This window comes from Coenobita brevimanus, chromosome 24 (assembly GCF_032717465.1).
Source record: "Coenobita brevimanus isolate Jiangsu-jjx chromosome 24, ASM3271746v2, whole genome shotgun sequence".
In the NCBI taxonomy this organism is placed as follows: Eukaryota; Metazoa; Arthropoda; class Malacostraca; order Decapoda; family Coenobitidae; genus Coenobita; species Coenobita brevimanus.
This window is the reverse complement of record NC_136977.1, coordinates 43021435-43046315: the sequence shown is the minus strand read 5'-3', so window position 1 is coordinate 43046315 and position 24881 is coordinate 43021435.

Genomic DNA, 24881 nt, shown 5'->3' with positions numbered 1-24881 from the left:
TAAACTCGCTTTGTAATTTCATAAAGTGGATTGCTAGCTGTTCTCAAGCTACTGTAATGATTCCCGTGTACAAAGGCTAACTGCTCGCTCGCCGGTAACTTAATTATAGCTAGTAATTTGCCTGTAACTTATATGTAATTACTAATCGGACGAGCAGACGTAGGATTCCATACTTACAAAGATTTTTAAGTTCGACTTCTGTATAAGATCGCTTGTTTTTCTTCTTCACTTACACCGTTGCCATACACTTCACACTGGCTGTTTATAGTTTTTCCTTCACTCTTATAGCTGCCACTCACTTCGTATTGGCTGTTTATATTTTGTCTTCACTTACACAGCGCCCATGCACTTGACAAACTAGAGTCAATATTAATCTGAAAAATACAAAGATAAAGCTCCCTCATAATAGAAAACCGCTACTAATACACGTTTATCCTGCAGTTAGTTTAAGATTCTTGCTAAATATTGACCCTGATATTAGACAAGGTATCTTCAATGAGTGTTTGCATTACTCGACACACCTTGATGCTCTGCTTGCTTTACCCCGGGGATTTTTTTTTTTTTTTTTTTTTTTTTTTAACGATTAGGGAATATTTTTAGGACTGGAGAAGTTACCTGTGACCATCATTCATTACCAACGTCAGATGGTTTTATTCATCTCAGAGAAAACCACGCCAACAAAGGGTCAGCTACTTCAAGACGATGACTCCTTTTTATATTCTTGATGTATCCAGACGATACTCAGCCAGTAAGATCGTTTGCCGTTAAGGAGAGTAAAATAGACAAGCCATTAATTGAGGGTTAAGCGTTAATCGAGATAGCTATTTAACCATTAGAAGTTAGAAGGATACCCAGTGACAAGTATATTCATTAGCCGGAGTAAACCACGTAAATTGTCACTTAAGTTTTAAGAGAAAACCCCGTTCACCATGAGAGGTTTCCTGATGGTTGAAATTAATCGTCTAATGGTAGGAAGAAAAAATATATAACATCGTACAGAAAGGGTTTACTTGATTTAACCATGAAGTCCGTGACTGTCAGCCGGAATAAAGGTTATCTGGCATTTGAGAGAGAGAGAGAGAGAGAGAGGGGGGGGCACCTTTTAGTATGTATATTTTAATTCTTTGGCAGCACACTCACGAAAACCGTACATACATGACAGGTAAAGAAAGATATATACTGGAAATAGAGATAGAAATAGGTAGATCAGTAAATAGGCAGATAGACCGAGACATACAGGGACAGAAAGACAGACAGACAGAAGACAGACAGAACCCTCAAAGCATCTGCTCAAAGCTAACCGAGTAGTGGCTGTGGGGTCTCTCTCTGTGCCTCTCGTGCCTGGTAGCAATGAGTCAGTGCCTGTGCCTAGATTGAGACGTAGCGCTACAGTGTACCCTCCATTACCCTTATTAGACCCGGGGTGATAAATGCTTCAAGGCAGGTAACTCCTATCATACCTCTAATTTGGTGAGGTTACCTGGTACATTGCTGATGAGGAAGCTAGCATATCTAACTCTAATGAATCTTTATTTAATCTCTCTCTCTCTCTCTCTCTCTCTCTCTCTCTCTCTCTCTCTCTCTCTCTCTCTCTCTCATGCCAGAGGTGTTAAAAGGCTTAATGGCGCAGTTAACATGATAACAGTATTTGCTTAGGATAAATGATGCCTAATTAATGATGATGATGATGATGTACAGGAGTAAGTGATGCGCGCAGTCAGTCAGCAGTTCCTCTGTATTTACCAAGCCGACTACGTTTCTTACACACACCAGAAAGCCAGTCAGGAGACAGGACGTGTGTGCTGGGCAATCCCCAGGTCCTGTTCTCCCCACTTACTGTTTATTAGTCAGCCCATACACCCCTGACCGGGCTAATGTATTGCCCGGCCTGCACTATATGTGCAGGGAATCTTTCAGCAACAACAACAACAACAACGTTTCTTACTCTTATGCTGGGTTCAAATCCGAAGCCAACCGTAACCTTCGTGTAAACCTCAATGCCTGCAAACTCAAAAGTAAAAATGGTTTTGGTTCTAATTCTAAAGCCTCTAGGACCAAGGGGCAAGCAAACCTTTAGTTACGGAGTCATTTTTAGAGCAGCTATGAGGATCAGATGTGGTTAGTACTGCCTGCCACGTTATAGATCACATTCACCAAGAAGGTAGAGAAAATGAGATGCCAAAAACATCTTGCTCTCATCGCAGGCTAAGCAAATGACTGTCAGAATCCCCTAGCCGTTCTGTTTTACTCATGCGGCCAAAGAATGATGAAAGCATGAGTGCATTAGGTGTGCTGCCACCTGGGGATTATCAGTTTAGGCTTTGTTTCATCTTGATCCACAAGAATGGGAAAGTGTCGAAAGGGACGATATTTGGCTTGTTATGGTTACATTACACCATGTTAAAGAAAAACACCGTTTAATTAGTGAAGAGATCAATTTTAATCATAAATCATTTGGTACAGCTGCAAGTAACTGTATCATAGTTATATATAATCATTTTACAAGAGACGTCGTTAAGGTAGGGAGGTAGAGTGGTAGTTTTGTTAAGGGACGCTCACCATCCACTCACCCGATATTCCGGTGCCTCTGTACTGAGTGATAAGTCAGATGGTTCCCTGAAATCCAGTTAACCATTTACTACATGGGATGGTTAGCATATAATCAGCAGGTAGGCATTAGGTGGTCTATGAGCTAAGGTGCTCCAACTGAATGTGGCCCATCAGGATTTAATTCCAGGAAATGGTTGAGATTTCTCACATTATGCCGCTTAGGGAAGAGTGACTGGGCATCCTTGCCTTAACTATGTGAACCTCTGCCCTTCTTGTGGTGCAGTACATGATACAGTGGTGGATAGAGGGATTGTTACTGGGATTTCTGTCAGTTGAAGGAAGCATTGTTATATTAGCTTGAATAAATATCAACGTGTTTCTACAGCACCGAAATTATTACATGTTTGAACTTTGGCTCACATAAAATATCAACGTGTTTCTACAGCAGCGAAATTATTACATGTTTGAACTTTGGTGCACATAAAACACGCACGCTGTTTAAAAGGCCACACTTCTCCACTTTCTCCCTTTCCACCCAGCTTACCTCAGCATCTCCCAGGGGGCGTGGGGAGCAAGTAGACATAACCCCAGCTGAAGTTTATAGAGCAGACCCAAGATTACTGCAGCACTAAAACGTGTAAGCGTGGCTGGGGGTAGAAGCGTGAGAGGGGGTACTCCTATGATCACTATATCTCCGGCATCCATCTTGGTCGCCACCCTGTATATGGGCCTCGTTGATAGGGTCGTGATAGGGGGCTCTGGTGTAGGCGATTTTTTCAGGTCTTTTCTTGAGCCACTTTTGGTTTGGAAAAAAGGAAAGAAGGTGTATGACATTTAATTTACTGTTTATCTTTGGTACATTATCGTGGCGATATGAATCTTTGGTTGGTTTTTGTTCCATGCCGCATTTTTTACTTTGAAAAAATAAGAAATGTGTAGAAGTATAATTAACTGTACCTTTTATCTCGCTCAGTGGCAATATTATTAAACAAAAAAAAAAAAAAGTAACAGAATTCCTTCAGTATGAAAGTTGACACTGAATTCATCTTGCTTGACGCTTCTGTCTTGTCATGATGACGTGGTGATTTATTAATGTAGTTATTTATATATGTTTATATTTACTTTTTTCCCATGAAGATTTAACTTGAGTTTGTTTAATTTGTTTCTTTTTATATTTGTCATGATATACCTTTCAGGTTGTTTATATACCTACCTATCTCCTTATTTATTTGTTTTATTTTGTCATCATTATGTTGAGCCTTTTTGGGTTCGGAAAAAAAGAATGTTTATATCGTACAACCCATTTACTATGGTGGCGTTTTTATTAATTTAATCCTTGCTGCCATCAGACGATTCTATTCAGCTGAGGAGAGCCACTCATACTTTCTAGTCTGAAAAGTCTCTCCTAGACTGAAGAAAATCACCTGGAAGTAGTGGAAAATAAATCTTTAAAATGGTGTTATCGAAGGGAAGGGTTTGAGCTGTTCTGTTTCCCTAAGCTGAATAAAATCGTCTGGATGTAGCAAAAATATAACTAGAAAACACTCAGAGAGCGCATACCTCCGCCAATGCCATTGCCATTAAAAACGATCCTGAGCGGATCCTTGGAGATAGTGTGTGGAATACATGGGATCCGGACCTATCCCCAAATTTAATCAATTGTTCCTTGATCCATGGCCCACTTTTCCACATTATTTTACTGAAGTTCATTGAGAGCTTCTGGATATTCTGTGCGGGAAACATTGGATCGGGATCCGGATCCGCCCCAAAATTTAATCAATTCTTTCTGGGTTCATGGCCTACCGTTCCACTAAATTTCATTGAAATTCATGGAGAACTTTTGGAGATATCATGTGAACAAACAAACAAACAGGCAAACATTAGTGAATATATAACTTCCTCCAACTTCGTTGGCGGAGGTAAAAAAAATAAAAGTCTTCACGCCAGAAAGACAATGGCAGATTGCTTAATTACCCTCAGTACAAGCTGTCCTTCCGTAAGCTTTAAAAAGGGGGGGGAGGTAAGAAGCTTAAAAGAAAAAGGAAATTTTTGGTTGGAGATAGCGAGATAAAAGGAAAGCAGGAGGGGAAGAAGGGACAAGATAAAAGAGAAAAGAAGAATTGGGGGAGAAGAAAAGAAGGTTGGAGGTAGCGAGATTAAATCCTTCAATCTAATGGCATAATTTTTGTAGTTTATTCTTGCCGCATCTAGACGATATTGTTCAAGGGGGAAAAAAAAGTCTATTACTGACCGGGCTAATGAAGGCCGTATAATCCCAGCAGTTCGAAAGGTCTGTCTTAAGGTAACCAGAATCGTCTGGAGATATCAAGAATAAACACGTCATCGGGGTGAAGGGGTTGGCTGAAAAAAAGACGTGTCATCGTAGTGAATTGGTCGTTTACCTTGCTACACATTACCGCTGGAAATGCTTGTATTTTCTTAAGTTCTTTAACACCTTCAATTTCCCCCCCCCCCTTTTTTTTTTCACTTTCATCAGACCACCATCAGACGCTTTTTGCAACTTAGGAAGAACCTCTAATATGGAAGGAGTTAAAATCAGGCCATATCTAACCCCTCCTGTTCGAAAAATAACCCGTAATACTGCTTGACTAAAATCGCCTGGGACTATTTAGAATATAGTGAAAGAGACGTCATTAGATTGAAAGGATTAGTATACTGTGCTGGACGCTTCCTCTGTAGTGAAAAGTTTGATCTGCTATTCAAGTTTTTTTCCTTTTTTATTTTCTCTCTTCAGTTTTGGCAAATGAATGCGTATGACATCTAATAGATATTTGTGGACATGATCACTTGAGACACTGACGTGTTTCCCTAATGTCTTAGTGATATATCAGATGCTTAAGGAAGTTGTTTGTGGCCTTTTGCGTTTTGGCACAAATTCGTGATGATTATAAGTCCCTGTTTTAAGGTAGTTCTGTTAAATTTTGAGGCTGGAAATATTTGCTAGATACCGTTACATAGATGTGTCCTTGTTTTCAGAAGTCATGATATGATTTGCTGTTTGAAGCATTTGTATTTTTCTTTGTTTAAAAAAAAAGAAAAGAAAAAAAAAAAAGAAACAAGAAGGTCTGTATAATTTAATATCTTTCTACCAGAGAGGCTTTTTTTTTTTCTTTGGTCTTCAAAATTATGGTCTACTGTTTGTTCATTTATTTATTTTTCTAAGACCTCTTACATGACCTAACCGGTTTGAAAAAAAAAAGATTGCTTGAGACACACCAATATATCTTACTATGCATTGTTACTTGAGACGGTTCTGTGTTAAAAGTCGTGAAAATTCGGATTATATGTTGAAGGCATTTTTTTCCCCAGCAAAGCATTCTTGGGCTCGCCAAAAGAATGCTTGTGACACTTAATATATCACACAAGACATTATAGCTTAACCACTTCCGTGTTTTCTGAAGCTGTTTTATGGTTTTCTGTTTTATATTTATTTATTCATTTATTTATCTTATTCAGTTATTCATCATTCTTTTCCTCGGCCTCACTAATTTTGCAACAGAATAGGTGACATACAGTATTTTTCTCAACATAAAGGCTTGAGGTCATTTCAGTGTTTTCTTGAGTCCTGTAATTTATTGTTTGCTCTTTCACGCATTTTTCTTTCTGTCACTATTGTCTTAAAAAGTAAAGGGCCAAAAATGTTTAGTATATCACATGTCACTATCATCTACCTGCATCTGTGTCTTCCAGAGCGTGTTATCATTTCAAGAATTAATCATTTCATTTTCGTTTATATATTTTTCTATCTTACATGGTCTCGCTGGTCAGCAAAAAGAAAGCTTGAGGCACTGATATACTGTATGTATCTTACTAGACAATACCCTTAGATAACTTTACTTTCATAAGTCATGGAAGTAAAAATTATGCTACACTTTTGCTGCTTTCCATTTTCTACTGATCTCTTCGGGGTTGGAAACAGAATACTTGGAGCACTTTTTAGACATTACGGTTTACTAGGTCGTCAAAGGTGAATGTTTGCTAAAGTAACTTTTATCTGGCTTCACCGGTTTGGAAAACAGTGTTTATGACGTTCAGTATATCATACTAGACATGGTCATTTATGCGCTTCAGTGTTTACTAAATCTTTCATGGTTTGCTTTTTTACTGTGAGTTTTTATTAATTTACTCCATTTATTTTTTTTACATTTTATTTATATTTATATTTGCTTGGCCATACCGGTTTAGAAAATAGAATGCTTGAGACAGTTGAATATATCTTACTAGACATTATCAGTGATGTGCTGCTGAGTCTCCTTACTTCTTTAAGTTTGATGACTTGTTTATTTTGATATCACTACCACTAGGCAATCTTATCTTAGAAGAGAATTCTACCGGCAAAATGGTCACTGAAGGAAGTATCGCATCTCCTTACTTTAATAGACTCTCCTAAGCTGATTACAGTTACCGGTATCTAGTGGTGAAAATATTGAAAAGAATGAAACAAAGAAGATAAACAAGTGAAAAGGTTGTGAGAATTATGATTCATTTCGCTGTTTAAGTGTATTATATGATTGTTATGTATTTGTTTATATTTAAAATATCTCTTCAGCTAACAAAAAGAATTCTAAAGACTTTTTTTTGTGGGGGGGGGGGCTGTGTGTGTATTATTAAGATATTGTCACTTGGATGCTTCTGTTTTACAGAGTCGTAAAATTTATGATTTGCTGTATAGTTATTTTCCGTTTTTTTCATTTCTCTTGCGACTTGAGGAAAGACTGTAAAAACGAGGTATTACAACTCAGGATCCTTTTATAATATTCAATCAGGTATTACTATTTAGGATGCTGCTCTAGTTCCTTAAATCGCGACAGTTGGAATTACTGGTTTATAAGTCATGAACGGTTTTTGCTTTTGTTTTGTTTTCTGTGTTTTCTTGTCCCCTCGGGTGGGAAAAGAAAGTGCTTAAGACATGCTCAATAAATCTAACCAGGCATAACTAATTAAGACGCCGTTGTATTAATACTGTACTTCTTAAGCATCTCCCCCCCCCCTTCCCATATCATCCCTCGAGTTATACGAAGCTTCATTTATGTGCTCGTCCTCGGCAGAGTAAAAGCAGTTACAAGGTCCTCGCCTCCTGTAACAGCCTATTAAAAGCTGTAACACTCCATTCTCTTCCCGGTTATAACGCCGGCCGTCCAGAGCTGCTCAGAAAGGCGTGTCGAGGCCATGTCATAGTACGCTCATTTTTTAACTTATTTTTTATTTGGGGGGGAGGAGTACCTAAATATCAACAGTTGTTTTTGCTGCTATTTTTGTTCTTGGTATTGTTCTTGTTGCTGTTGTTTTTTGTTTTATTTGAAAGATATTTGCATACTTTTATTACCGAAAAGTAATCACTTTTACGATGCCATTTATATATATATATATATATATATATATTATATTTTACCGTGTTACCCTTAGACGACCAAGTTCACAAAGACCGTAGAGGGGTTAGAAGCAGCAGCCTTGAGCTCATTCACAACTGCTTTTTTTTTTTTATTTACTCCACTACCAGATGATTTTATTCAACATAAACTTCTTGTAGTAATGTCAACTTTTTTTTTTTTTTTACATGTGTGTTCGTAATGTTCTTAAATCCTGTTCCGTGTTGTAATTTTCGACTTTTACTTTTTTAAGCTCTCAAGGGGCCAGTGGAGTACATAAGGGAGGGTGCCTGGAGTGGCGGGAGGGAGTGGTGATCAGGGCTGATAGATACCAGATGTTTTTGTTGCTGTCACCCTGCATTGAACGTCCAGTAATACATACATATACAGTATACCTACACAGATGAGTGGGTAGATAGATAAATAGATAGATACACGTTTGATGGCAGCCTCTGGCAGTACAAATATAGATAGATAGATACGATTTGAATGATGGTATCGGAAAGTAGATTTTTATTTTTTTTATGCGAGGAAGAAGGAACCAAAGGCCACGAGCCCGCAATTATTATTCCTTCCAAGAGAAAAACAAAACACAAGAGAGAGCCAAATTCAAGATCCGATCATTTTGAGATGCCTGGACGCACTGCGTTTGAAGGACTGGAGATCATAGGAAGCAGGAAATACAGACAGAGGGAGACAGTTCCAGAGTTGACTGTTGCATAAATGAAGGACTGGGAGTAACGGTTAACTCTTGCATTAGAGAGTTGGACAGAAAATGGATGAGAGTTTGCTGCTAGACGGGTGCTACGCCCCCGTCGTAGAGGTGGAAGAATGCATGCAGACAGTTCAGAGGAGCAGTGATCATTGAAGTAGCGATAGAAAAGAGATAAAGATGCAACAGTGCGGCGAAGAAACAGAGGTTGAAAGGAGTCAGTAGGAGGAGGAGAGTTAATGAAACGAAAAGCCTTTGCCTCCACCCTATTGAGAAGAGCTGTATGTGGGGAGCCTCCCCACACATGAGAGTTTTACTCCACACAGGGGCGGATAAAACGCCTATATAGAGTCAACAATTGTGCAGGGGTAAAGAAGGAACGGAGTCGGCTTAGCACACCTAATCTCTTGGAAGCAGATTTTACAAGAGATGTAATATGATCTTTCCAAGATAAGTCCCGAGTAAATGAAGCCCAAGGTATGTTCAAGGATGATGCAGGATTAAGTCGAATATTATTAAACATTAGTGGGTATACCTATGGAAGATTTTGTCAGGTTGATAGGTGTAAAAACTGAGTCTTTGATGCATTAAAAACAACCAAATTATTTTTACCCCAGTCAGAGATACGAGCCAAGTCAGACTTTAGGTGTGCCATAGCCTCATCCCTTGTTTGTTGAAGTAACTGCTGAGATGGGCGTTGCGGGAACCGAATGGAAAGGTGAAGGATGGAGTCATCAGGGTATGAGTGGATAGGGTTAGATGTACAGCTTAGAAGGTCATTGATGAATATAAGGAAGAGAGTTGGTGATAGGATAGAGCCCTGAGGAACACCACTGTTGATACTGTAGATCTGGAGAAGAACGATGGCCGTCTACAATAGCGGCTATAGAACGACCAGAAAGGAAGCTAGAGTTGAAGGCACAGATAGAAGGATAGAAACCGTAAGAGGGCAGTTTGGAAATTAAAGATTTATGCCTGACTCGATCGAAAGCCTTTCAGATGTCAAGTGCAATGGCAAAGCTTTCGCCAAAGTCCCGAAAGGAGGATGACTAGGAGTCTGAAAGGTAAATGAGAAGATCGCCAGTGGAGCGTCTCTGACGGAACCCATACTGACGATCAGAAAGAAGGTTGTGATAGGACAGATGCTTTAAAATTTTTCTATTAAGAATTGACTCGAAAATTTTTGAGATACAGGATGTTAAAGCAAATGGACATTAATTAGAGGGTTGGGAATGGTCACCCTTCTTTGGAACTAGCTAAATGAGAGCAAACTGTTACCTGTGTCACTGCGCGTCTGGTTTATCGCTAGGAGGAAGAGCGATAGCCAAATATTACCTTTCCCCATACTGGTCTGGTGCGAAGAGTGCATTTCCTGCTATCACTAAGCCACCGTGGCCGCAGTAGATATATAAACAGGCAGGTAAATAAATAAAATGAGAGACAGCATTTTAATAACCACTTTCCATGGACGGGTAAAAAAAAGAGCGCCTCTCTCTCCCTCTCCTTTCTCCCTCTTCATTGTTCTTCTCCTCTCCCCCTCTCCCTTCTCCCTCTCTCCCTCTCCCTGAACACAAGGGAAGTACTACACCCAAATCGAAAGACAAGTTCTAAATTTACATCTGAACTTTCTCCCATGCCTCCTGCAGGTGCCTCAGAGGGCTGGGATACGAACGTCCGGCACTGTGATCTGGCTATCGTTAGTGGTGATGTACAGGGCAGTTTTGGTCGCCGTCCCACTGGAGATAGTCTGGAATTAGACGTCTGGCGATAGATACACAGGATGATAGAGCTTGCTGTGGTGGTAAATAGATGTATAAATAGACAGAGAGACGCAGCTTTCACACAGGCAAAATGGGAAAAAGATTGGCACACCTCTCTCACTTGAGAAATTAACATTCCATTACGTAAAGACTACACTAAGATCAGAAAGACAGGTTACTAAATTTAATCCAGCTGGACTTGTTATCGACCCTGAAGGCGTCTGGCAGTATGATAGGTAAGTGGATAGATACACGCAGAATGCGAGAAAGATAGACACCTTTCTCACCAACGTTACACTTACACTACACTCAAAATATAAACAACAGGTTCTAAAGTTAATCAGCAGGACTTGTAATCGTCCCTAAGAGGTGGTACATTCTCAGGCTCGAACCTCGGATGTTATCATTTGAAGCTGTTGTAGTGGCAATAAGAGGGAGCTGGAGACAGTTTGGGTCTCTGCCACCCTAGATCAACTTTGGGATTAGGCGTGTGGCGATAAATAGAATGATACTTGCTGTATATATTTGGTAATGCAAGACTGTGTTTTGGTTGTCGGTGTGGAGGGAACTTGCCAGCTGGTTCGGTCTGGTAACCCTTGGACCAGTGTCGCAGCTTCAGATCCACTCTCACAGCCCCTGTTCCACTCTTTTAGTCTCCTGGTCCACTCCCATAGCCCCTGGCCCACTCTCACCTCCCCTAGTCCACTCTCACAGCCCCTAGCCCATTCTTAATCCCCTCGGTGTACTCTCACAGCCTCTGGCCCATTCTCTTAGTCCCCCTAGTCTATACAGCCTTGCGGGTCCACTTACAGTCACTGGTTCACTTTCATGCCCTCAAACTGGTCCGTTTTCAGAATTCTAAAATAGTTTCACTCACAACTACACCTCTGACTTACACTCACAACATTTGGCCAACTCGTACTCTCTGGTCCCCCATTCCTACCCCCTGGTCAATTTTTATAGCTAGTGGTCTACATTCACAGACACTGGTCCAATTTGCAGCCACTGATTCACACCGGTCCACTCATAGAACCTCACTCTGAACCACTTTCGTTTTAAAAATATCTCGCTCATTTTGACTAACCTCTTCAGTACTATGACATTTTCTAGTTTATCCTTGGTACTCCCAGATGATAATATTCAACCCAAAGAGAACCGTTTTGACTGAAGACATAAGTACCAGCCTCCACAAACCCCTTCACTACGATTACGAGTGTTGTGTTTTATTCATACAACCACTGAAAAGCCTTATACACCCCAAAAGACCTATTAATTTATCTCTTCACTACGATAACAATTTCTCCATTTTTACTCACGCTGCCGCCAAAAATTATTCATCTCTCAAAGGACCCTCTCCATAAGCCCCTTCACTACTGCCATGATTGTTCTATTGTGTGTTCTTCTCACCAAATGATTGTATTCACTTCACGAAGAATATCTCTCGGTGAAGTGACTAACGCATTTTCTTGGGTTGTTTTCCCAAACAATAAGGAATACCTGTTACCTGCCAGTCTTTTTTTATTTGACATCTTTTCTTTGTTTCAGATCATTTATTTGAGTTTTTCTTTTTTCAGATGATAGGGAAAAAATTTGGGCAGCATCGGTTGTGGTAAGTTTTTATGTATTTATTTATTTATTCTCTCTCTCTCTCTCTCTCTCTCTCTCTCTCTCTCTCTCTCTCTCTCTCTCTCTCTCTCTCTCTCTCTCTCTCTCTCTCTCTCTCTCTCTCTCTCTCTCTCTCTCTCTCTCTCTCTCTCTCTCACACACACACACACACACACACACATTTTTTAATACTTTTTTGTCGTGTATCTGCGTTATTACCTTGATCCCCAATTTCCTATCTCCCCACGAATATTACTTTCTTTGTACTGGTGTGCCTCCGTGACTTAGTACTTACAGGATACAGAAAAACAGAATTCAGGTGGAATATGTTTGGTGAGGAAGGGATGTTGATGTGACAGGATGTGTGAAAGGAAGTTCGTAGTGGGTTGGGAGCTGTGTTTAAATGCCGTATATATATTTTGTACTGAGAATATAAGTGCCACAAATTATTCCTACTGAGATTTACATAGTTTGTTAATGACGTTACATGTTACGAGGCATATGGGTATCACGCTTTCATCTTGATCTGAAATTGAAACAGGATGCAATTGGATTTAACCACATAAATTTCATATACTATACATTACAATTTATTTCATTTTAGTATTTATTTGTTCATTTATTTATTAGATTTCACCAACTTAGACCCCCAGGATATTAATCCTAAGTTCCATGAGTTAAATTCATCATAACATAGTACGAATCTTTAGAATTTAATTTACCAGACACGATAGCTGAGAAGAAACTTGAGACTTATGCCACATGTAAGCTTACTATCAAACCTCGGTGTGTGTGTGTGTGTGTGTGTGTGTGTGTGTGTGTGTGTGTGTGTGTGTGTGTGTGTGTGTGTGTGTGTGTGTGTGTCTGTCTGTCTGTCTGTCTGTCTGTCTGTCTGTCCGGTCTCCAAAGAAAGAATCTAAGGAAAGGTTTGTTGCTGGAGATGGATGGAAGGCCGAGGGTGGTGGTAGCAAGCGTCGTGTGCTGAGAATACTCGTGTTAAGGTCCACATAAATCCAGGCACAGACACGGAGGGAAATTCTCTTCTCTTATTCTTCCCCCACCTTTTCTGTCCATCCCCACTTCTGTCTTCCCACCCCCACAGTTTCTCTTGTCACCCTCACCTTCTCTCTCCCACCCCTACATTTTCTTCTTTCCCAGACCTTCTCCCCCACCCCGACCTTCTCTCCCATCCCGACCTTCTCTCCCATCCCGACCTTCTCTCCCATCCCGACCTTCTCTCCCATCCCGATCTTCTCGCCATCCTTCCATCCCTACGCCTCTCTTACCTCCAGCCTTTACAGCACTCGTTGCAAATTACGAAAATTCATATTTTTTCTCAGGTCTTTAAGGAAATTGATAAATAAAATATAATAAGCCTCGCTGGGTTAACCGTTTAACTACAGCTTACAATGTGTGTCTTATTTTGTCCTTTCCCGATATATTATTAATCTATCTATCTATCTATAGCCCGACGCCCTAATCCCGCAAAGGGTGGCCGCAGACAAAACGCCTCCAAGTCACTCTGTCACCCACCATTTGACTCCCCTCCCCCCAACTCACCCCCCCCTCCCTCATATACCTCTCAACTCCATCCCTCCACCTCATCCTCGGTCTACCCCTCCCTCTCCCTCCCTCCACCTCACCTACATACACCCTCTTAGTCAGTCTTTCATTCTCCATCCTCTCCACATGTCCAAACCACCTCAGTGTATTTCTCCTAATCTTTTCAACCACATCCACATCTACCCCACAACGTTCCTTCACTTCTTCATTCGTCAACCTGTCCCTCCATGTCACTCCACATGCTCCTCTCAAGTAACTCATTTCCACTGCTCTCACTCTTGACTTGTTCCCCTCTTGCAAGGTCCACGCCTCGCTTCCATACGTCAGGGTAGGGATCACAATACCATCATGCAGTGACTTCTTAACTTCCATACTCACCTCCCTATTTCTCATCACTGCTTTCAGTGTGCCAACAACCTTCCTTCCCTGCTGTACCCTTTCACGTACTTCATCCCCCAAAGTTCCATCCTTACTCATCACACTACCCAAGTACTTGAATGCACTCACATTCTCCATATCCTCACCATCCAACCTCACTGCACACTCTGTGACTTCATTCCTCTCAAACACCATAACTTTACTTTTGTTTACATTAACTTTCAGCTTCCTCCTCCTACACACTGTCCCAAATTCATTCACCAAACCTTGCAACTCCCATTCATCTTCACTCAACAATACTGTATCATCAGCAAACAGCAACACCGGAAGCTTCCAAATCTCACCCTCATTCATTAGGGCCACCCCGACATCCACTGCCCTACCTTGTACCTCCTTTACGACCCCATCCATATATATATTAAACAGCCATGGAGACATTACACACCCCTGTTTCAGTCCCACACTGAGATCAAAGAACTCACTCAGCTCTCCATCCACTCGCACCGTAGCCCTAGCTCCCTCGTACATACTCTTCACAGCACTCAACAATTTCCCCTCCACTCCATATATTCTTAATACCTTCCACATACCTTTCCTATCTATTCTGTCATAAGCTTTCTCCAAGTCCATGAAGGCAGCGTACACTTTCCTTCCCTTCTCTAGATACTTCTCCACTAAACATCTTAGAACAAATATCTGATCTACACACCCTTTTCCCTTCCTAAATCCCCCTTGTTCTTCTCCAACTAGCTCCTCTGTCATATGCCTCACCCTGTCAATGAGTATTCTACCATATATTTTACCAGTCACACTAAGAAGGCAAATACCCCTATGGTTACCACATACTTCTCTCTCCCTTTTCCTTTGTACAGAGGAACAATTATACCTGATTTCAGTCCTCTGAACCCTTCCCTCTTCCCAAGCCAATCTACACAACTTCCATATCCACTCCACAACAATCTCACCCCCATACCTAAGCATTTCACCACACACTCCATCAATTCCTGGGGCCTTTCCCAGCTTAATCTTCTTCATCGCTTCCACTACTTCCGACCTACTGATCTCTTCCTCCCTCCTCTCATCTCTTCTTCTCCCAGCCATTCCCCAACCACTTATACTCACACTGCTCTCACTCTCTACCTTCAACAAATCCTCAAAGTGCTCCTTCCATCTCCTCAATTTCTCTCTTCTCCACCAACAATCTATTATTCCTATCTTTCACTCCCCTACTATTTCCCCTTTCACACTGCCTTACTTTCTTTACCTCCTTCCAAAACAATTTCTTACTCTCCCTCCATTTCACACTCAGATTCCTCCCAAACTCTTCATCCACTTTCTTCTTACTCTCCTTCACCAGTCTCTTAACCTCCCTTCTCCTGCTCACATATACCTCTCTCTCTCTCTCTCATCTTCTCCCCTACCTCTACTGCCAACCATTCACCATATGCCTTCTTCTTTTGTTCCACAGCTCGTTTCACCTCATCATTCCACCATGCTGTCCCTTGCACACCCTTGCATCTCCTCCTCACTCCACAAACCACCTCACACGCTGCGCTTATCTCTTCCGTGAATATCTTACATACGTCTTCCACCCCTTCCATCTGCTCTAGCTCATACCTTCCCAATCTTTCTTCCACTATGCTCTTATACTCTGTCCTCTTCTCACTATTTTGCAATTTCTCCACTCTTCTCACGGGAGCTGCTTCCTCCTGTCTTCCCCTTCGCCTCCTCAACCACTTTCTTTGCAGCTCTATCTTGGCCATCACTAAGTGATGGTCCGAGACTCCATTCCCCCACCCTCTCCACACCCTTGCATCCAACACTTGTCTTCTCATTCGCTCATCCACACACACGTAGTCTATCATTGCCTTTCGTTCAACAAGTTCACCATCCATCCTCCTTATTACTCTCCATGTATACCGGTGAATCATCTTATGACGAAAGTAGGTGTTGGCTATTGCCAACCCCTTACCAGCACAGATGTCCACCAAAGCACTACCATTCCCATCTACTTCCGCTGGCACACCCCACTGACCAACCACTCCATCCACTCGTACATTCCCGACTTTGCCATTCATGTCTCCAATCAACAGCACTCTCTCGCTCCTCTCAAACTTGTCCATACATGCTTCTACTTTCGCCCAAAACTCATCTTTCACTCTTGCCACTCGATCCTCTGTTGGAGCATACACACATACAATCGCCCATGCTTGTATACCTACTTTCATCCTCACCCATACAATCCTTGCACCCACTGTTCCATACTCTCTTATATTCTCCTTCCACTTCTTGCTTATCATCAGACATACTCCCTCTCTTGCCCTCTCATTCTCACTGACTCCCGCACATATACCTACACCGTATTCCCATTCTCTCATCCTTTCACCTTTCCATTTAGTTTCAGTCAATCCACATATATCCACTTTTGCATCCTCAAGCACCTGGACAATCTCTCTCTCTTTCACTTCATCATTCACTCCTCTCACATTCCACGTTCCTACTCTCAGAATGTCCTTTGTCCGTTCCTTAGTCGTCAACGTATGGTCCGTCTGGGTCCGAGGCGCTTTATTTGCTTTTTTAGTTAGTTCTTTTTACGGGGTGGGGCACTAACCCACCACCAACCCTTTTAGTCGCCTCGTACGACAAGCAGGGATACTGGGGGAGTATTCTTGAAACCCCCCTACCCCCAGGGGTAAAACTTACGTTGCCGCACTGTGTCGACCGCCGGCCCTCGCCACCACGACACAGACAGCACCAGCCCGGCCATGTGCTGGCTAACGCAAAGCTACTTTTATCTGGTTAAAGTCAAGCAAATCTGTTCAGCTAAGAAGATAGCTTTCTTACTAATTGGGTTAAGAATACCTCTTGTTGTGGAAGAATTAAGCATCACTATATGCAGCTGACCTGAGCGTGCAGATGTACGAAGTAATTGGCTATTTTAACCGTAACGTTCATAAACGAACCGGACCCCAACATGAGGTTATGAGGCGACTAGGATGTAGACTCTGCGCATCATCTGGCATGGAGGCTAGATACTGTATTCGACATAACTCCTGAGTGTTTTATATATCATAGAGAAGCCTAACGCAAAGAATGAACAACCCCGATGCCGCTAGCCAGGGATAGTTATGCAGGTGCGAGGTAGTTTATGCGCATCACCAGACAAGATCAGGTGGACTGGTACTGTGATTGTGAAGTTTAGGCATTATACTCTGATTAGCTCCTGACGAATTTATCCACCTAAATCGTTTACTTTAACCTTCAGATGATTGTGCTAGGAAGTAAGTATATGCACATCACCAGACACGAAGATAAATTAGCTTTACAGTACGATAACATATTTTGTTTTTCTCCTGACGATTTTAGTTATTATAGAGAAACCTCAGACAATTATATACCTAACTAGACACCAGCCACCGGTCGTTGTCAGGGTGCAAGAAGGTTGCGCGTCTCTGTGCATTAACCAAACACGGAGATCAAGTGGCATTTCTTTCGCCTGTTTCCCGGTACACTGACTCACTCACTCACTGGAGGCTGCTGAAGGCCGTAACTTACACAGGAGGTCACACGACAGACAAGTGACCTAGTTTGTGACTCGTAATTTTAAACTTGATTTCCCCCCCCCCTCTCATTTGTCACTTTTTTTTAAATTCATTCATAATATCACTACACCCAGTTTCTGTTGAGTCAGACTGAGAGTGTCAAGTGCCGGTGCCGGACAAGCTTCACTTTTTAGAGTATAGGGGTTTTCCTGAGTTGAATATAATCCTCACCATATCCCTTAGATGAGAAGGAAAGTTACGACGACAATGATGATAATGATGACTGCTTGCCCCCAGTTGGAATATTACTCCTCAGTACCACTCTGCCTCTTTAAGGATTCATCATCCTTAAAAACAACAGAGCAAATGATGATGGCTCCCCACTCCCCTCCATTCTGTTTTAGTCCAAAGGAGAAAGCAGAGTTTGGGATACTCAAAACTCATCTCTCCCAAAGAATGTGAAACAGGAGTAGTCGACATCAGAATCTTGTTATTTTCGATATGCCCGGACATGTCGAGTCCGAAAGATTAGAGGTCGGAAGCAGGGGAAGGAGAAAGGGAGACAGAGGTCCGGAGAGTACAAAAGACTGAGAATACACAGAAGGAGCAGGGAGTCTGTTACATGGCTGATGACTGCATACATGATTTTTTAACAATGCGTAGAGGGAGAAAACAGACTTGTTCAGAATAACACGAGTTGCGTGGATGAAAGATTGCCAGTATATGAGAGGAGGGGGGAAGCTGTTAAAGAGATTACGAATTTGATATAATAAGGGACTAAGAATGCATAGAAAGAGGAGACAGACTAACGAGTTGAAGTTATGAAAGTTTAAAAATAAGTAGGCGAAGGAGGATGCAGACTGTTCTCGAGTTAATGATCTGTCTCCTGTAGCTTGGCCTAAAATTGCCATCTCACCAGTTATCTGCCTCTCTCTCACCATTCCGCTCAGGAATGGATACGTATGGTTTGTTACTACACCAAATACTGTCTTAGCAAAAATAATCTTTAAAATTATGGGGAACGTATTTTAAAACACACACACACACACACACACACACACACACACACACACACACACACACACACACACACACACACACACACACACACACACACACACACACACACACACACACACACTGCCCCTCAAGTAACTTCTGGAAAGGCTCACTCAACACGTGCGTCCGTATATCGAGCACACAAAGCAGAGAGAAAGTTGCTGTTGATCTCACACCAAGGAATGTATGAATATTAAAAAGGTGTATTATGAATCCGAGGTGAATATGGCAAACAATATGACCCCAGACTTACACCTGTAGTTAGTTAGGGGGTGAAAGATTAGCCTCAGGTGGATGACCCTTACTTCCACCTTTGACCATTTAGCAACCATCTCCATTAACCCCTTGTGTGTGTGTGTGTGTGTGTGTGTGTGTGTGTGTGTGTGTGTGTGTGTGTGTGTGTGTGTGTGTGTGTGTGTGTGTTTGGAGGGAATACTTGGGATGAAAGTATTTATGGGGGTGCTTCAATCAACAAAGTAAATCGTATTTGTGTTCTGAGTGTGACTAATGGAGATATATTAGCATTTATCTCCATCATTATTAATCTGTGTTTAGAATAATAATAAAATTGTATGACGGGGCACGAATGAAATAAATATCGAAGTGCGAAATATAGAAGACATCAAGTATGAAATATTCTGCAGGAGACATCAGGGTGGTGAAGGGGTTGGAATATGGCGTGAAGCAAGAGGCGCAGCCAAACAAATATGAAATGTTAAAGCAATAGCGTGTTTAACTGAGGAAATACTACACATAAGAACGTCCCTCCATGTTTGATAGTCGTGTTAGGCAAGAAGTTACACCACTAAGAGTAATTCAAGCTCTTGTGACTCAACTGAATGAAAGTCTTTCGTTACCTGCATTATTAAGAGTTGACCCGACCATAAGAGCGTTAAAAGTGGCTATTAACAAACAAGCTTCATGATTTACTCAGCTAAGTAAATCGTCTGGCGTTATCTGGAGCTAAATACAAAAGAAATCTTGAGACGCTTAATAAAAACGTGAGGAAGAATCGGTAAGGATGAAATATACCAAGACGTCAAGGTGGTGAAGGTGTTGATTGAGGGTGTGAAACAAAAAGTTCAGCCTGGTAGGAGGTAAACAAAAGTTTAAGGCAAAAGCAGGTTTCATTCAGGGGGAAAAAAAATTACACACTAGAAGATTCCACTGTGGTTGATGAATCGCGTTAGGCAAGAGGTTACACCAGAGAGGTAACAGATGCCCAGGTTAAATGAAGAGAAGATTGCACCTTCTTTGACAGCGGTATTATGCAAGAAACGACACCAGAAGGGAGAGCCCCGATTAAACTGAGAAATATTGATAACTGGACATATAGATTAATAAGAAATATGCTTAACAAAAGAGAGAAGAAAATACTATACACAGGTAGATCCAACAGTACCTTCTATGTTTTTATGGTATACTGTAAAAAAAAAAAAAATAGCAACAGTAGTCATGTGGTTCGGGTTTTAATTTCGCGATGCCTGTGCCTCGAGTCTAGGCGGATATTTAAATTAGGTGCTTGTAAGGCTGGGAGTATGTGCTTTAATATACTTTCACTATCTGTATTAAGACTCTGACACCCACAGACATAAACAGTACATTTCTACTTTTCCATGCATCATTCTCCCCACGGACATTGCATTCCTATTCGCACTTCGTCGGCATGGTTAGATGGGGTAATTCTGGTTGCTGCTATCCCTCCGAGGTGAAGGACTGGCCATGCAGCAGACCTAATATAGTCTGTTACAGTAAACGCCTTCAATCAGAGAGGCACACATCTCCCTAACTGACTGAAATGATGTTGCGGTATAAAACACACACACACACACACACACACACACACACACACACACACACACACACACACACATCCTTGACTGAATATGTGAAGCAAGAAGTTACTCTCTAGAGGAACACACACATCCTTGACTGAATATGTGAAGCAAGAAGTTACTCTCTAGAGGAACGCAACTTCCCTCCTCAGTAACACCTACAACCTCCACGTAACCAGCACCTGACTCAACCTTTGTTGTGAGAAACATGTCCGTAACTGGAAGAGAAGTCGAGTTTCTTTCTTTCCCTCTCCCCTCGTCACGGTGTCAGGTCATCTGCGCAAGGTCATCTAAGGTCGTATTGATAACTCTACTAAGCTTAAGGCGGGTAAGATTGTTTGTATATACGTGTGTCTTCAGTCATACAGCCATCAAACACTTCATGATCAAAATAATTATAGTCAGTGTTAGTGTGTAGTTCATTGATTGGACCTGATGTTGATTAGGTCTTCCTCTGTCTTGTTTTTGTTATCTCCTGTTCTCTAGACCCAACCTCACCCAGTCCTTTGGTTGGTGAGAAGAGGTTGGTATGATGATGATGATGATGATGATGAAGTGTTAGATATGGAGACTTGTTAGTACTAGCTCATAGTTGCATCCCCAGGCTCATGTGAACGTGAACCCAGTACGCTGCAGGCTGATAGTATGAATTTGTTAGGCTCCTTTATTAATGCAACCCACCTCCCTCATTCCGAGGCACGCGTAGGTCAGGTCAGAGGGCGAGAAAGGTCATGGAAGGAGGGTCGGGGAGCGCGTCAAAAGTGGCTCTTTCTGCGAGGTGAAAGGGTGACGAGGGCTCGTAAAAGTCGACCTGATTGTTCCTGCCTTGACGGGTGGGTTGTGGATGAAGAGTTGGATGGATGGAAGGATGGGTGGGTGGATGGATGGATGGGTGGTTGGGTGGATGGATGGTTGGATGGATGGACTGACTAACTGATTCATTGGCTAATGGATGAATTAATGGGTCGATGGATGGATGAGTTGGTGAATGGATTGGTGAAGGGATGTTTAGATGAATGGGTGGACTGAGGGGCTGGCTGATGAATGGATTGATGAATTGATGGATAGATATATAGATGGATGGATGGACTAATTGACTGACTGGCTGATGGATAGAATGGCGAATTGATGGATGGATGTGTAGATGAATGGAATAATTGGCTGGCTGGTGAATGGCTTGATGGTTTGATTAATTGATGGATGAGTGCTCGGGGTGGATGGATGGGGTTTATGAATAGACTGATAGATGGATAGCTGGCTGGATGAACATATATGAAAATAGATAGGTGAAAGGACACAGAATTTTCATCAAAGTTCACCTTATTGCTGCCGCGTTGAAGAGTGGAGAGCATGGAATTGGGAATGAATGGATGGATGGATAGAAGGATGGATGGATAGAAGAATGGATGGATAGATGGATTTACCCACAGACAATGGAGAGTTCCGAGTGGCGAGAGAACCGTCTGATGTCAACCAAAGTAAGATACATAAGATGCCTCCCAAGGATGAATGGTTAAAGCGAGATAATTCCTTAATTAAGTGTTGAAATTTCTCTCTCTCTCTCTCTCTCTCTCTCTCTCTCTCTCTCTCTAGTATGTATTGAGAAAAAGCAAAAAACTTGAAGACGGCATAATATATTAGGCCAAAGATCAGAGCACACACACACACACACACACACACACACACACACACACACACACACACACACACACACACACACACACACACACACACACACACACACACACACACACACACACACACACACACACACACACACACACACACACACCACTACGAGAGATCTTTCCTAAGTTGATTAATATCATGTGACGGAAGCAAGAATAAAATATGTACGGTAAGTAACGTGATTCTGAAGAGGTTACCTGAGATTACTTCCAACCCCTATATTAAGAGGTCTCTCCTAACCCGAATAAAGTAGATAATAACTAATAATAATTATTATTATTATTATTATTATTATTATTATTATTATTATTATTATAAATAATAATAATCATCATCATAAGGTAAAATCAAAGTATTAAAGGGGTTCAGTAACGATAATATTGAAAACAGTCAAATTAATACTATCTAAAAATTTCCCTTTAAAAAATTAAGAAATCGAAGACGTTTACAATATTTCTGGTGGGAAAATATTCAGGTAAGCCAGATTAAAACAGACACAGAAACATGGTAACGATAAAAATAACTAGACAATAAATAACCCATGAAATTAATAAGGAAAATCAGAAGCGTTGGCTAAAAATAGGAGAGATTTTAGAAAGGGGAATTGTAATGAGGAAAAAAAAATGTGAGAGAAGCAACCAGACCTGGATCGCAGCCTCAGTGGGGAGAAAAAAAAACTTTAAAATTTTCTGGCATGAAGCTTTACAAGAACCCCTGCAATTCATAGTGAAACTGGAGTACTTGTTGAACAAAAATAAAACTGACACAGGAAGTTACTTGGAAAAAATAAGACCTATCTTTATTTTTTTTTAATGTTTCGAAAAGAGGGTTTTATATGAGTGAGTGAAATAGTAGGCCCCTATCGAGTCTGGGTTCCTAGTACACACTACGAATGGCAACACAAAAAATAATGGGAGAAATTACCGGAGGGATTAGACGGGAGTCGTGTGTACACAGGTAAATCAAAATAAAACTGAGACCTTGGCATATCTCTGAGCACTAACTGAACATACTTTAACACAGCAGCATGATAGAAACTTGAACTTTTATTCTAAAAATAGTGCATTTAGAAAGGGAAGGCATCTAGAAATCAAAGTGAAGTAGCTTTCTGTCTTCAGGCTTTCCTAGGCAGTACAAAAACTAGCACAGCAGTTTTATGAGAGAATTGGAATTTCTGGGCTATACATACAATCTGTTTAGAAAGTGGGGCGGCATGCATATGGGTAAGAGCAGCCAGATGAAATAGTTAATCTCAGACTGACAGCCTAACGTGAAAAGTCTCTGAATTTGACTAGCGACGAGACCTATTATACAGAAGGAGTTTAATGAGAGATTTTGGAGCTTGTGTGCTAAAAACAAAAACGTGCGGCACATATGGTCGGGAGTAGCAGCGGCAGACTAGTGATCGCTACCTCACCTCACTCACCTCACCTCGCCTCCACTACAATCACGGGTGTACCAGTTTTTGCGCTCGCAACTGCATGCATCCACCCCCCTCCCCTTCCCTCCGCCTACCTCCCTTCTTCCACCTTCCCATCTGTATCTTCTTTCTCGTCTCTCCCCTACTTGCTCTTCCTCTCTCCCCGCCTCTTCCTTCCACCGTCTTCCCCCCCCCATCCCTTCTCCTCTACCAACTCCTCCTCTTCTCTCCCACCCTCCACCTTCATCACCCTTCTCTCTTCCTCTCTCTTCTGCCTTCCTCTTCTCCTTGTCTTGCCCGCCTCCTCTTTTTCCTCCATTATCTCTCCCCCCCCCACCTCCTCTCTCCATCTTCCTCTCCTTCTCTCCTCGTTTTTTTGCTTACATCCTTATATCTCCTCTTCCCAACCTCTTCTTTCTCTCCCCAACCTCTTCTTCCACCTTCATCACAACTCACTCTCCTCTACCTGCTCATTTTCTCTTCCACCTAGCCTTCCACATTTCTCTTCTCCTTTTTCCTTTTCCTCCTTTCACCTTCGTCTCTCCTCCCTCTTCCATTATTTCATCTTCCACTGGCTCCTCTTTGTCTCCTACCCCTCCTTTACTTTTTTTCCCTCTCACCCCTGTACCTTCCTTTCCTACTTCTCCCCCCCCTGTTCCTTTTCCTCATACTCCTCCCCCCCCCCTGTTCCTTTTCCTCATACTCCTCCTCCCCCCCCTGTTCCTTTTCCTCATACTCCTCCTCCCCCTCCTTCTCCTTTTCCATAACATGTACCAGTTTCATCCTAACCTGCATCATTAACTCTCAACCATATCCTCTGCTACCATCTGATAAATTACCAATATGCTGGGAATCGAACCAGGGACTCTCAAGTGAGAGCCAGGCAGCATACCACTACACCACGACCAGGTAAAAGTTAACTCACGTTGTCACAATCTTATAACCAACGTCCCTCCGCCCCCACTGTGGGCATCAAGAGGATGAGTTAACCCCCTGGCACTCTGCTACCATCATTTTCTACCATCCTCACCATCATCCTCTGCCGTATCACCATAGTTCCTACCATAACCAGTATTACTCTTTACCATTTTCATCACCGCTGCCATACTTTGCCTTCACTACCCACACCATTAATTACTACCATCTTCACCATCTCCGTTTACATCAATACTGTCACGGCCTGTTTCATCACCACAGTGGCTGATATCACACCACCATCATTTTTAGCCATTTTCTCTATCATTATCAAGTCTGCAGGCATCATCATTTCTATAACATGTACCATCATCACCATCACGACTATCACCATTACCAGCAAACCTCCATCATCACCAATCTTATCCTCTTCCTTCTCCTTGCCCTCGCCCTCCTGCTCCTC